The sequence below is a fragment of the Hemiscyllium ocellatum genome, unplaced genomic scaffold (genome assembly GCF_020745735.1).
Source record: "Hemiscyllium ocellatum isolate sHemOce1 unplaced genomic scaffold, sHemOce1.pat.X.cur. scaffold_415_pat_ctg1, whole genome shotgun sequence".
Lineage (NCBI taxonomy): Eukaryota > Metazoa > Chordata > Chondrichthyes > Orectolobiformes > Hemiscylliidae > Hemiscyllium > Hemiscyllium ocellatum.
Window position 1 is genome coordinate 260,334 of NW_026868960.1, and position 12,323 is coordinate 272,656.

Here is a 12,323-nt window from a genome sequence, read left to right on the forward strand (position 1 = left end):
GTAGTAACAGAGATCCAGGAAAATAAGAAGAACGAATCTTTGATTTGAATTGAAGCCTGAACTCTGGTTCTCCACCGAGACCGTGACAGGTCGACTTAATACTGCATATATTTCATGTTTTGCATTTCTTTGTGAAAACAATTGAGACTGATTGATTGGCTGCAGACAACATCCAAGAGACATCAAGGGTACGGCGATCGACTTGTGCGTCTATCCCTGTCAAATGTTTAATTGCGCTGGCGAGGCTTTCTGCTTGGTGATTTCGTGGTTCACTTCTTTTGGAAATACAGCAACGCAGCTGAGATCCGGCATGGGACCAACGAGTTGCCAAGACAGCGGCAGTCAGCTTTCGAATGAACACACATCGGAATCGATCATGTGACAAGTTCTTGCAGGCGGTGAAATTAGAAGCCGCGACTGACCTTGGCGCCCCGTAGCTAACGACGCGAGCGCTTCAAATGGCCAGTGTGGGGATTGAACCCACAGCTTTGACGTTATTAGCACCACGCTCTAACCGGCTGAGCTAACCGACCAACCCAGCTGCACTGCGAAAGCAAATGCCTACATTGCCCGTGCTCACAATCACGGCGGCTATTCATTTTCTGATTTGATATCGATCGCACGCTCGTCCGAGGTATTTTCTTTCTTTGCAAAACTTTTCAACAAAAAAAAGCATTGACTTTTCCGAACGCGCACACTCGAGCTATCCACTTGCTCTAATATCCAAAATTAAGCGCAATGTCCGGACGCATGCAATTTCAATCGCAATGCCACCAGCTCAGCTGCACTTTGTCATGTTGCCAAACATCGTCTGGAGAAACGTACCTTCAACGATCGCTCACTGTGCTTCTGTAAACTCACAGACCTTTGGAGTTAGGGCTATACGCTGCTGAAAAACTGCTGAGAACCTTATGCCAAGTGCATTTGAATTGTAATCTAGCAGTGGGATTCTTTCTGCTCCCGAAGGACGCAGTTGCTTTAGAGTCAGCAACAGCGCAGAACTCAATTGCACGTTTTCCTCAATGACTCATGTTGCTTATGCAACCTTCGTTTGACAGCATATTTAGCAAGTTATCACGCCTTCCTGCACCGTTTGTCAGCGACAGATCAGCTGCTAAGATGACTGCTTCAGACAGCATGCTACATCCTACATTTGAAAATGGAAAAGGTGCAAACGTTTACAGGCTGAACGCTGTCTCACTATTTTGCCTGGCGCGTCAAAGGCTGGGAGCTGATCTTATGGAGGTTTTTCAATCATGAGGGACATGAATCGGGTAAGTAGATAAGTTCCTTTCCCTCAGTTGGGGCAGTGCAGAACGAGAGGGTATACATCTGTTGTGGGCGAGTGAGAATTCGAAAGTCAATGAGGAGCAACGGCTTCATGCAGAGGATGGTGCGTGTCTGCAATAAGTTGCCAGACAAGCTGGTGATGACTGGTACAATTCCAATACTTTTAAGGAATTTTGACATGTATTTGAATAGGAAGGCTTTAGAGAGACATGGGTCAAGTGCATGCAATCGCGGCTGGATCAGTTGAGGATATATGTTCGGACTGGACGAGTTCGATCAAAAACTGTGTTTTCAGTGCTGTCCATATCTCCTGGCTCTATGATATTGCAGCTAAAATGATAAAAAAGATGAATAAAATAATGAAGTAAAATTGTCGAAGTTGTTAAATTCCAACAACTTCAGATAATTTTATTTTCAATTATTTTAATTAAATTTTTTATTTGTGTTTTTCCACTGTTCTGTACCTCTTCTTTCTTGATTGTCTCTCTTTCTGTCGCTTCCCACTCTTTCAATACGTTTCTCCTCTCCTCTTCCCGCTTTGCTACGCATCTCCCCTGTTTTCCATTTAGTCTGCTTCACACATCCCCCACATATTTTGTCACATAGCACTGGCTTCAGCCTTGGTCATTCGCAGCTCCTCATCTCCCTTAAATCTCTCCGTGCTCTGTCATTATCACCTTTGCATCTGGAGACCTGACTCACCTTCTCTCAGCATGGTGCAAATAGCTCCCTAATTCTCCCCATTCCTTTTTTTATTTATCTTTAACAAAGGGTCAGTTATACTCGAAACGTTAGCTCTTTTCTCTCCTTGCAGATGGTGCCAGATCTGCTTAGATTTTCCAGCATTTTCTCTTTTGGTTTCAGATTCCAGCATCTGCAGTAATTTGCTTCTATTAATGGCTCTATGATATTGCTGGGCACATGATAACTCCAGTGTCGACGCATAAGAGGTGAACAAGCGAAAGAATTCCCCCTGGATATCGCGTGATAAGTAGTAACAGAGATCCAGGAAAATAAGAATAACCGGCTGAGATAACCGACCAACGCAGCTACCTCGCGAAAGCAAATGCCTACATTGCCCGTTCTCACAATCACGGCGGCTATTCATTTTCTGATTTGATATCAATCGCACGCTCGTCCGAGGTATTTCTTTTCGTTGCAAAACTTTTCAACAAAAAACGCATTGACTTTTGCGAACGCGCACACTCGAGCTAACCATTTGCTCTGATATCCAAAATTAAGCGCAATGTCCGGACGCATGCAATTTCAATCGCAATGCCACCAGCTCAGCTGCACTTTGTCATGTTGCCAAACATCGTCTGGAGAAACGTACCTTCAATGATCGCTCACTGTGCTTCTGCAAACTCACAGACCTTTGGAGTTAGGGTTATATGCTGCTGATAAACTGCTGAGAACCTTATGCCAAGTGCATTTGAATTGTAATCTAGCAGTGGGATTCTTTCTGCTCCCGAAGAACGCAGTTGTTTAAAGTTTGATTGAAGATTTGTAGCTCGGGTATCCGTTGTTGTGGTTCTGTTCGCCGAGCTGAAAGTTTTTGCTGCAAACGTTTCGTTCCCTGGCTAGGGAAACACCTAGTCAGCGGATCCAAACACTCCATACAATCAACACTGGAATTCTTGGACATCATCAGGAATACACACATAGACAAAGAAGAAACTATGGTATCATTCGACGTGACGGCACTGTTCACTTCAATTGACAAAACCCTAGTCAGAGAAACAATAGCCAACCTACTGGACATACATAACAGAACACAGGAGGCCGAACCTCTCAACAAGGACGGCATACTTAAACTACTGGACCTGTGCCTCACCACACACTTTACATTCAACAATCAGATATACGAACAAATCAACGGAACACCCATGGGATCACCAATCTCGGGACTCATAGCAGAGGCAGTTACGCATAGGTTAGAGCATACAGCCCTACCACAAATCCAACCCAAACTTTGGATCAGATATGTTGATGACACCTTTGTAATCATCAAAAACACAGATATAGAAAAAACACACAGAATCATCAACGCCACACTCACAGGAATCCAATTCACACGAGAAGAGGAAAAGGATAGCTAACTCCCATTCCTAGACGTGTTAATAGAGAGAACACCCAACGGAGAATTCACCACAAGGGTGCACAGGAAACCAACACACACAGCCCAAGTCTTAAACTATGAAAGTAACCACCTCAACACACACAAACGAAGCTGCATCAGGACACTATTCAAAAGAGCGACAACACACTGCAGTACACCAGAACTGCGAAAAGAGGAAGAGGAACATCTATACTAGGTATTCGCCAAAAACGGATACCCACGAAACTTTATCACCAGATGCCTAAGAGATAGACCACGGAACGAGGACATGCCACAACCAAGAGGACTAGCCACTCCGCCATACGTCAGGAGCGTCTCAGAACTGACAGCCAGACTACTGCGACCCTTAGGACTCATAACAGCACACAAGCCAACATCCACGCTCAGACAACAACTCACTAGAACAAAGGACCCAATACCCAGCATGAGCCAAACTAACGTAGTTTACAAAATACCATGCAAGGACTGCACGAAACACTATATAGGACAAACAGGAAGACAGCTAACAATCCGCATCCATGAACATCAGCTAGCCACAAAACGACACGACCAGCTATCCCTAAAGCCATACACTCAGACAACCAGGGACATGAATTTGACTGGGAAAACACCACTATCATAGGATAAGCCAGACAGAGAACAGCCAGAGAATTCGTAGAAGCATGGCATTCATCCCCTAACTCCATCAACAGACACATGGACCTGGACCCCATATACAAACCACTACAGCTGAAACTGACAACCGGAAGCGGCAAGAACATCCATCAACAGACACATCGACCGGGACCCCATATACAAATCACTGCAGCTGAAACTGACATCCGGAAGTGGCAAGAACAAAACAATATAAATACCGGAAGAAACATCAAAGCAGCGCTTCACACGAGGCTCCAACAGCTCTGATGATGTTCCCGAGCCAGGGAACGAAACGTTTGCAGCAAAAACTTTCAGTTCGGCGAACAGAACCAGAAAAACGCAGTTGCTTTCGAGTCAGCAACAGAGCAGAACTCAATTGCACGTTTTCCTCAATGACTCATGTTGCTTATGCAACCTTCGTTTGACAGCATATTTAGCAAGTTATCACTCCTTCCTGCACCGTTTGTCAGCGACAGATCAGCTGCTAAGATGACTGCTTCAGACAGCATGCTACATCCTACATTTGAAAATGGAAAAGGTGCAAACGTTTACAGGCTGAACGCTGTCTCACTATTTTGCCTGGCGCGTCAGAGGCTGGGAGCAGATCTTATGGAGGTTTTTCAATCATGAGGGACATGAATCAGGTAAGTAGATAAGTTCCTTTCCCTCAGTTGGGGCAGTGCAGAACGAGAGGGTATACATCTATTGTGGGCGAGTGAGAATTCGAAAGGCAATGAGGAGCAACGGCTTCACGCATAGGATGGTGCGTGTCTGCAATAAGTTGCCAGACAAGCTGGTGATGATTGGTACAATTCCAATAGTTTTAACGAATTTGGACGTGTATTTGAATAGTAAAGCTTTAGAGAGACATGGGTCAGTGCATGCAATCGCGGCTGGATCAGGTGAGGATATCTGTTCGGAATGGACGAAATCGATCATAAACTGTGTTTTCAGTGTTGTCCATATTTGTTGGGTCTATGATATTGCTGGTAAAATGATAAAAAAAATGAATAAAATAATGAAGTAAAATTGCCGAAATTGTTAAATTCCAACAACATCAGATAATTTTATTTTCAATTATATTAATTACCTTTTTCGTTTGTGTTTTTTCACTGTTCTGTACCTCTTCTTTCTTGATTGTCTCTCTTTCTGTCGCTTCCCACTCTTTCAATACGTTTTCCCTCTCCTCTTCCCGCTTTGTTACGCTTCTCCCCTGTTTTCCATTTAGTCTGCTTCACACATCCCCCACATATTTTGTCACATAGCACTGGCTTCAGCCTTGGTCATTCGCAGCTCCTAATCTCCCTTAAATCTCTCCGTGCTCTGTCATTATCACCTTTGCATCTGGAGACCTGACTCACCTTCTCTCAGCATGGTGTAAATAGCTCCCTAATCCTCCCCATTTTTAAAAAAAATCTTTAACAAAGGGTCAGTTATACTCGAAACGTCAGCTCTTTTCTCTACTTGCCCATGGTGCCAGATCTGCTTAGATTTTCCAGCATTTTCTCTTTTGGTTTCAGATTCCAGCATCTGCAGTAATTTGCTTCTATTAATGGCTCTATGATATTGCTGGGGACATGATAACTCCAGTGTCGATGCATAAGAGGTGAACAAGCGAATGAATTCCCTCTGAAAGTCGTGTAAAAAGTAGTAACAGAGATCCAGGAAAATAAGATGAACGTATCTTTGATTTGAATTGAAGCCTGAACTCTGGTTCTCCTCCGAGATTGTGCCAGGTCGACTGAATACTGCATATATTTCATGTTTTGCATTTCGTTGTGAAATCAATTGAGATTGATTGATTTGCTGCAGACATCATCCAAGAGTCATCAAGGGTAAGGCGATCGAGTTGTGCGTCTATCCCTGTCAAATGTTTTATTGCGCTGGCGAGGCTTTCGGCTTGGTGATTTCGTGGTTCACTTTGTTTAGAAATACAGCAACGCAGCTGAGATCCGGCATGGGACCAACGAGTTGCCGTTCTAAGACAGCGATGATCGGCTTTCGAACGAATACACATCTGAATCGATCATGTGACAGGTTCTTGCCAGGGTTGAAATCAAAAACCGGGACGAACCTGGGCACAGGGTAGATAACGACACGAGCGCTTCCCATGGCCACTGAACGCACGACCTTGGTGTTATTAACGCCACGCTCTAACCGGCTGAGCTAACTGATCAACAGAGCTACCAACTCAAGGCAAATTCCTACATTGCCCTTTCTCAGAATCATGGTGGCTATTCATTTTCTGATTTGATATCGATCGCACGCTCTTCTGAGGTATTTCCTTTCGTTGCAAAACTTTTCAACAAAAAAAAGCATTGACTTTTCCGAACGCGCACACTCGAGCTAACCATTTGCTCTAATATCCAAAATTAAGCGCAATGTCCGGACGCATGCAAGTTCAATCGCAATGCCACCAGCTCAGCTGCACTTTGTCATGTTGCCAAATATCGTCTGGAGAAACGTACCTTCAACGATCGCTCACTGTGCTTCTGGAAACTCACAGACCTTTGGAGTCAGGGTTATGTGCTGCTGATAAACTGCTGAGAACCTTACGCCAAATGCATTTGAATTGTAATCTAGCAGTGGGATTCTTTCTGCTCTCGAAGGACGCACTTGCTTTAGAGTCAGCAACAGCACAGAACTCAACTGCACGTTTTCCTCAATGACTCATGTTGCTTATGCAATCCTCGTTTGACAGCATATGTAGCAAGTTATCACTCCTTCCTGCAGTGTTTGTCAGCGACAGATCAGCTGCTAAGATGACTGCTTCAGAAAGCATGCTACATCCTACATTTGAAAATGGAAAAGGTGCAAACGTTTACAGGCTGAACGCTCTCTCACTATTTTTCCTGGCCACATTGGATTTGTTACTGTGTAATTGGCCTGGTGTTAGATGTGAAGGTAGGTGAGCAATTGAGTCATCGTGAACACAGTTCGGTATGTTAACTTAACCAATAGAAAGGGATAGTTATGTACTGCAGGGAAAGAGTTATATCCGAGGGAAAGGCAATTAGGATGACATTTGTCAAGATTTAGTTTGCACTAGATGTGAAAGGAAACGGTTGGTATGAGCACAATTGAAATGTGGAGCTTGTTAAAGGAACAGATATCGCATGTACTTGATGAGTATGTACCTGTCAGTTATGAAGGAAGTTGTCGAGCGAAGCAGCCGTGGTTTTCTAAAGAACTTAAAGCTCATGTCAAGAGAAAGTAGGAGGCTTATGTTAGGATTTGACTTGAAGGCTCAGTGAGGGCGATTGAGAGTTACAAGTTAGTTAGGAACAACCTGTACAGAGAGTCCAGAAGAGACAGGAGAGGACATGAGAAGTCGCTTGCGGATAGAATCTTAGAAAACCCTACGGAATTCTATGTGTATATCAGGAACCAAAGAACGACGAGAGGAAGATGAGGACTAGTCAAAAATAGGAGTGATGAATTTTGTGTGGAGTCAGAGGAGGTAGGAAGGCGCTAACGAATATTTATCGTTAGTATTCATATTGGTTTAAGACAACGGTGTCGAGGAGAATCTGAGATACAGGCTACTAGACTGGATGGTTTACAATGCGGTTTACGAGGAGGACTTGTTAAAAATTCTGGAAGGGGCGAAAATAAGTAAGTCCCCTGGGTGAACTGGGATCTATCCAAGGATTTCCTGGGAAGCCGGGGGCAGATTGCAGAGCCTTTGCCTTTGATCTTTATTTTCGATATTGTCTACAGCACTCGAAGATTGGAGAATAGCAAAAGTAGTTGCCTTGTTGAAGAAGGGTAATACAGATGACCAAAGTAATCTTGAACCAGTGAGCCTTACCTTTCTTGTAGGAAAGAATATGGAACTGAGTATAAGAGACAGGATGTATAATCATTCAGCCAGCAACAACTTGATTTCAGAGGGTCCACATGGTTTCGTGAGTTTTTCGAGAAGGTGACCAAGCATCTGGATGAGGGTAGGGCACTTGACGTGGTGTACGTGACGTCTGCAAAACCTTTGATAAGAAGCCACATGTTAGGCTGTTGGAGAAAATGCAGAGGCATGGTATTGACGATGATTTCGCTGTTTAGATTAGAAACTGGCTTTCTGTGAGAAGGCAGCAAGTGGTGGCTAATGAAAATATTCACCCTGGAATCCGGTAAGGAGTGGTGTGGCACAACGATCTGCTTTGGGATCACTGTTGTTTGTCATTTTCGTAAATGACTAAGAAGCAGGCATAGGGTGAATGAGTTAGTAAGCTTGCAGATAACACTAAAGGTGCTGGAGTAGTGGGCAGCGTGGAAAACTGTTGCAGGTTGCAGGGGAGCTGGAATAATTTGCAAAATTGGTCTTAGAGGTGGCAAATAAAGTTCAATGCAGCTAAATGTGAAGTGATTCACTTTGGGAACAATAACAGGAAGGCAGAATACTGAGTTAATGGAAAGATTCTTGGTAATGTGGATGGGAAGAGTGACCTTGGAGTCCATTTACATAGTTTCAAGCCAGTTTGATTATTTTTTTGGATTACTTACCGTGTGCAAACAGACCTTGCGGCCCAACAAGTATAAACCGACCCTCCAAGGCGAGACTCAGACAGACCCATTTTCCTTCACTTACCCCTTTACCGAACCTGCACATTTTTTGGATTGTGAGGGGAAAACAGAGTACCGGGGGAAAACCCACACAGATAGCCGCTTGACGGAGGAACTGAATTCGCGTCGCTGGTGTTGCGATGCAGCAGTACTAATCAGTGTGCTCCTGCGAAAGAGTACGACGTCGTCGGTTTTATTGGTGGAGGATTGAGTTCCTGAGCATAATGTCATTCTGCAACGAAACAAAACACTTGTGTGGCTCCACTTGGAATATTTAGAACTGCCTGGTCGCCCATTCCTGGAAGAATGTGTAAACATTGGAAAAGTTGGAGACGAAATAGAACAAGATATTGCCTGTCCTGAAGGAATAGTCTTATCAGGAAAATCTGAGAGACTTGGGTCTGTTCTCATCGGAAAGAAGTCTGAGAGCAGATATGATACAGAGTTACAAGATTTTTGCAAGGTTTGTGAAGATGTGCAGCTCAGGTTAAGATTGAGGGTGCAGGTCTGCTCGCTGAGCTGTTGGTTTGAATCAAATCTACAGCTCTGCAATCAAAACTACTCCCGGGAGTTACAAGATGATAAGAGGATTAGATAAGGTAGACGGTGGAACTATTTTTCTTAGGAAGATGATGTCAGCTTGTACGAGTGGTCATAACTGCAAATTGAGGGTTTACAGGTTTAAGCCAGATGTCAGAGCCAGGTTCTTTGCTCAGAGAGAAGTAAAGGTGTGGAATGCCCTGCCTGTAAATGTCGTTAACTCAGCTAAATTATGGAGATGTAAACAATCCTTGGATAAACACATGGATGATGATGGGATAATATAGGGGGATGACTTTAGATTAGTACACTGGTCGGCGCAACATCAAAAGCCAAAGGGCTTGTGCTGCGCCGTATTGTTTCATTGTTCTACGTTCTAAAGCTAAATCTCCACATCGGAGACCTCCAACCCCATGGCATCAATTAAGATTTCATCAGTTTCCACATTTCCCTTCCCTCCACCTGACCTCACTTCAAAACTTCCAGCCTAGCACCATCCTTATGACCTGTCCCATCTGTCCCATTTCCTTCCCACCCATGTGCATCACCCTCCCCTCCAAACTATCAACTCTGCAACCTCCTCCGTGCACCTGTTGCATTCCCACACACTCAACTTGTCACTAACCATTTCCAGATTCCACTGTCCTCATCGCAAAATGTCCTCCCATCTGTTGTGTATCGTCAGTAAAACTGCGGACATTTCACTCTGCCAATTCCATCAAGTAATTAAGGCAGATATAAATCATGGAAGTCTATGACTCACCATTCCAGCACTGTACTAATTACCTTTTTACAACTTGAAAAATACGCAATAATCCAGATTCCGTTTCTTCAATTAAACAACGGACAATCCTGGACTTTTTCTTAACTTTTCATCGTGAACTCCAACCTTGTTCAATGGCTTTTCCTACGGTCTCTTATGGAATGCCTACAAACATTTGATCAACTCTGCTTGGAATATGATCAAAGGACTCTGACAAAGTTGTCAAGTGTGTTTTTCCATTCAACAAATGATGTTGACTCAGTTTGATTCTAATCATCTTTTCTCAACGTCCTGCAATTTCTTTCTTCACGATTGTCTCTCGCAGTTTCCAATTGACCGATAAGATATTGGAACAGATGGAAGCCATTCGTCCCATTAGGTCAGCTCCAAGTTTTAATGAGGTCACGTCTGATTTGGTTAATTCCTAATGGCACTTTTCCGCCTTATCCCCATTCTTCTTGATTCCCAAACTGACTAATTGTGCGGCCGTCTCAACCTTGATTATACTCAGCCTTGACAGCCCTTCAGTGTAAAGAATTCTGCAGATTTGCTACTCTCTCAAAGACAGAATGTCCTCCTCATCCGTGTCTTAAATAATTAAGGGTTCCCCTGAGATTAGGCTCTATATATTCTTCGCAAATTTCGTTTTTCGTTAAATGTCTTTAGTCCCAGTCTTCTGGAAACTGTCACTGATCGTTGGCAACATTTCCTCCACAACATCAACCCACCCATCCGCACTGCGCCCTCCCCTATCATTATAAACAGACCATAAAAATCTCCAGTTAACCTTCTTTGTTCCAAAGAGAAGAATCCCAACCTCAGTAATTTCTCGACAAAAGGGCTTTGCTCATCGCTGGACATCATGCAAGGTGGAGAATTGCGAAGCTGTTTGGGGAAAATATCGCCACTGGGAAGGTTAAAACAAAACAAGGGAAAATAACAGTGAACGCATGTCTCCAACTTTGGAAAACTTTAGAATCTCTTTGGGAAGCGAAACCACAGGTGAATGAAGGGTGGATTGTCCCACTTAACACAGCCAGTCTTTAAGAGGCCGCGACGGTTGATTCTGTTGTTCTCTCGACATGAACGAATCTGAGACATTGAAAGGATTTTCATTTTTGCGCGTCAGGAATTCAAACCTCGCCACAGCTACAAGACCACGTGAAGACTCGGGTACAAACAAGTTACGGGAAAGCCTCGAAGAGAGCAGGAATCCTGTTGTAGAAAAGTTGGTTGCTGTGACGTGGATGTGTTTCCAGCAGGTACAGGATCGTTGCCATTTCACTGCAGTGAATGTCCCAGGATTTATTTTGCAAAAGAAAAACGGATACAGGACATCAATCACTTCGTGAAAGGGCAGGCTGAAGTTTGAATTCGTGAAAAGCCTGTTTTTGGATCGGACAATGAGTCAGTTCACCCCGTCCCTGTTGCGTAATTGGTCAACACGTTCATCCATTAACCGAACGGTTGGTGGTTTGGGACGTTCCAGGGTCGGATCTCTCACTGGTCATACTTCATTGGCTTTCTTTCCTGCACAGCTCCGGGTTTTTAATGTGGTCACGAAAATGAGCCCCAAACAGGAATCTTATCCAAAGGAATTTCTGTATCGTTTCAATGGCTAATGCAAAGGACTGTGGATGTTGGGAATCTGAAAAAAAAATAGAACATTCTGGGGAATGTCAACAGGTTTGTCAGTACTACTGGGAGAAAACGGAGTTCTGATAACGTTCTGAAGAAGTTTTGAAACGTTGAATCGCCTTTTCCCAGCCCAGATCCTGTTCGACCCGCTGAGTAATTTTCTGTATTTTCCACCGTCGTTTATTTTGAATATAGATCCCACCTATCGAGGTGAATCACCCAGACCCACTTTGTCCCGATATTTCATCGATTTGAAAGCTGTGGGTTTTGAATTCAAATAAACCAAACAATGATTCACTACTGCTAATCTCCCCAGGGACAGAGACCTGGAAATGAGAAACTCATGCGTCCATTTGTAGTTGTGGCCGAGTGGTTAAGGCGATGGATTCGAAATCCATTGCGGCATTCCCACGCAGGTTCGAATCCTGTCAACTGCGGAGAATTTGAGTAGCCTTTCGCTTTTGGAGATTCAGATCACGGCGGGGAGAATCACTTCATCCAGGTCATGAATGGTGCAAATCTCCAGTTCACTCAATGAACTGCACAGATGCACACTGGTTTTGCCAAATTTGTTTAGACTCGTTATGACACAGCATAAACCCTCCAGCTTACGATAAAACCAGTAACACAGAAACGATTTATGCTGTACAGGAATCTGCAACAATTCGATTGGCCAAGAACTACACGAAGTAAAAATTCAGCACTTCATTTGTAAAGTAAGAGAGAGATTAATTAACAAACCGATGTATTTCTATTACCCATTTTGATGTTCCA

At 43.7% G+C, this 12,323-nt stretch overlaps 2 non-coding genes across 2 annotated transcripts; one reads left to right on the plus strand and one right to left on the minus strand.

Annotated features, from left to right (window-relative positions):
• Window positions 1-459: 459 nt before the first annotated feature.
• On the minus strand, window positions 460-533 carry trnai-aau (transfer RNA isoleucine (anticodon AAU)). The gene has a single exon. It is a non-coding gene; the product is annotated as a tRNA-Ile (tRNA).
• An 11,371-nt stretch (window positions 534-11,904) lies between these two features.
• trnas-cga (transfer RNA serine (anticodon CGA)) lies at window positions 11,905-11,986 on the plus strand. The gene has a single exon. It is a non-coding gene; the product is annotated as a tRNA-Ser (tRNA).
• Window positions 11,987-12,323: the final 337 nt, after the last annotated feature.